The sequence below is a fragment of the Ochotona curzoniae genome, unplaced genomic scaffold (genome assembly GCF_017591425.1).
Source record: "Ochotona curzoniae isolate NIBS_2020 unplaced genomic scaffold, NIBS_Ocur_1.0 contig_2404, whole genome shotgun sequence".
NCBI classification, from domain to species: Eukaryota; Metazoa; Chordata; class Mammalia; order Lagomorpha; family Ochotonidae; genus Ochotona; species Ochotona curzoniae.
Genome location: NW_024465451.1, coordinates 10,780,824 through 10,783,814, shown reverse-complemented (window position 1 = coordinate 10,783,814; position 2,991 = coordinate 10,780,824).

Here is a 2,991-nt window from a genome sequence, read left to right as displayed (position 1 = left end):
GACAGTCTGTAGCTATTACTATGGCTAGAATAAGACTTGTTCCCCAAAATCCATGCAAAAAGTTAAACCCCAAACCCGAATTTATCATTTTAGGAGATGTCATTGCAGTGTTCAGAGGTCAGCCTGGAGAAGCAAATCAAGGTCAGATTGGATCATCGAGGGTGGGGAGGCTGTGGCTGAAACCTGACAACTTCATAATGAGGGAGGGAGACCTGTGTGCACCACCCATGATGTGAGGCAGCCAAGCAGGGACTTCACCAGAGCTTGGCATACTGCTGCTTGAATTTTGAGCCTCCAGAAGAATGAACCAGAATAAAAATCTGTTCTTTCTAAGCAATCTTCCTCAGACATTTCCCTACAGGAATGAAAGGCTGCCTCAAATGGGTTACTCCCCCTCTGCACCCATGTGCAATGCCCCATTCCTCCTCTCTGCTGGCCCAAACCCATCTCACCCCCCACTTCTTCAAGGTCAAGCTCCAGCCCCCACCCCAGAAGTCCTCTGCCCCAGCTAGTAGAAGTTCCTGTCACCTTAAACTCCTGGGCCCTTCCCCTCTGGTCCATGCCTGGACACTGAGCAGTCATTGACACCTTTGTCCTGCATCCATGAACACCTACATTGTCCAGGTGCCTTATTGGTACATGGGCCATGTGACTGCTCATGGTCAATGAGTGGTGGACAAGGGATAAATTGGTGGTCTTCTGGCAAAATCACAGAGGAGCTGGTGCATGGTCTGCCGTGGCTGTAGCAACCCATGAAGGGTCTTTTGAGCCAACAAATCCTCAAGGTCAAAGAGGCACAGAAAAGTCATTACATGGAGAACGGAGCCTGAGAGAGAGGACTCACCTGTTGCAGGGCCTGCACAAGCCAACAGTCAGCCTCTACATATAGTGTCCACCTGCTGAGATGTGGGGGCTGTTGGTTACACAACACATCCTCTCCCATGGTGACCGGTGCAGCCTTCTCTGAACTCTGCTCTCCCTAGCTGAAGATAAACACCTGCTCCTCCCAAGGTGGCTGTGAAGATGCAGTGCACAAAGACCCAACGCTCCATTCCAGAGTGCCTGCTGCGTGCATGTCAGACCTGTTCAGCAACCCCTGACTACGAGATGCTCTGGCTGGGCAGAGCTCCGGGTGTCAGAGAGAAACAGAAAAAGCTGTATCTAGCTGCTCAAGCTGTGCACTACACAAGTCACGCACAAGTCACCTCCTGGAGTTATGAGTTATCCTAGCCCTGTTCTCCCCTCCCACCACCCCACCATTCCCAGTTTTGTTTTTCAATCAATGATACATGTGGAGGCTTTGGTTTCGTCTCTATAAGGGGAAGAACTGGGAATCAGAGAAGGGCATAGGAGACAGAGAAACAGTGAATGCAGCATCAGAAACATGCAGATCTTGCTGCTACGCACCAGCATTCCTCCAGCAATCAGAGGCACTCCACTCTTCCCACCACAGTTGCCTCATGGGAGAGACCTCTCCCATCCCATTTTATACTTGAGGGACAACACAGATACCTTACCCGCCAACATACAGCTTCCAAATAGCAAAGCCAGAATCTGAACCCTGTGCAATTCACTTTCAGAACTGCTCTTAGCTGCCCGTGACTTCCATATTGGTTCCTGAATGAAGGCTAGGGATGGGGTCCTTCCCCAGCCAGCACCTGCCTGGACTGGAGCTCCCAAGGCCAGGGTGAGGGTGGCAGCTGAGCAGCTGATTTGATGAGCGTCTGAGCCATGATGTAGGCACGGCTCCCTAGGGCTCAGAGCTGAGAAGAAACATGGCCCCTCCCCCCTGGTTACTTTGGCCTTGATGTAGGGCCCACCCAGAATCACATCCCTGGTGACAGGTACAGGGGATTTGAAAACTAGGTCCTGGACACCCTTCCGGCCTGGTCCTGGCATTTCATGGTGGGAAAAATCAAGAGAGGAGGCCTCTGCAGATACATCCAAGGGTAGCAGAGCTGGGGAAACAGGTATTTGGGCAAGAGCAGGACAGGGGGTGTGGCCTCCTGCCAAGAAAGACAGCCTGTGCACCCCAGCCCCGCCTTCATTACCTGAAAGTGGAAGATACTTCAGTGGGGAGGAGCCCCAGGCATTGTGGCACGGAGGTGGGATCCTTTGCACGTAACAATGACTGTGAATGAGACCTTACTGATGCTCCACCACACGTCATGCCAAAGACATGAGCTCACTGAACTTTTGTAGCAACCCATTCTACAGATGAAGAAGCCAAGGACCAGAGAGAAGCTGACTGCCAAAGGTCCTTTAGCCAGTAGCTAGCAGAATCTGGCCACCCCCAGGCAGGCACTCTGTTGCATCTCTCCAGCCTTCCTAAAATGAGGTTGCCTTCCCCCCCCCCCCACTGCCGCCCACCCAGGGCCAGGTTTCTCAGGGCTCCTATCGTCTGCTGGAGGTCTGTCTGCCAGGGCGAGCCTCTGCCTCACCCGCCCACCCGTGTGCTAGGGACAGAAGGGGGACTTTATGTGCAATCTGCCCGACTCTCCAGAAAGCACTTAGGTTTACGATGTGCATGAAATTGATCGCCAGTTGGCGCAGCCCCCGCTCGCTCAGTGCCAGCCCAGCGCCGGCAGGAGGTCTCCCCTCACCCCCCACTTCCAAGGAGCATCAAAGCTGCCTGCCAAGGCCCCTCACGAGGGTCCTTCTCCAGTAACAAGTGCAGAGCGGAAGGGAGAGTTGTGCCTCCAGGCCTTTCCACAGTGCACACCCCCGCCCCCGTGAGAGTAAGGAGCTCCATGTTTTATGCCAATTGCAGCCTCTTCTGCTTCCTGTTACGAGCCGATGCTTTCAAAAGCCCCACTAATTGGGTGTTTGCGCCTCATGCACCATGACACTCGGATAGTCACTGAGGACAGGGGTGCATCCGTCACCCCTGTGGGGTGGGGAAGCTGCTCACCTAGCTGCACCAGGGTGCCAGTGCCAGAGTTTCCCTGTGCATGTGCACAAGTGTGTGCATGCACATAAGGGGACCCTTGT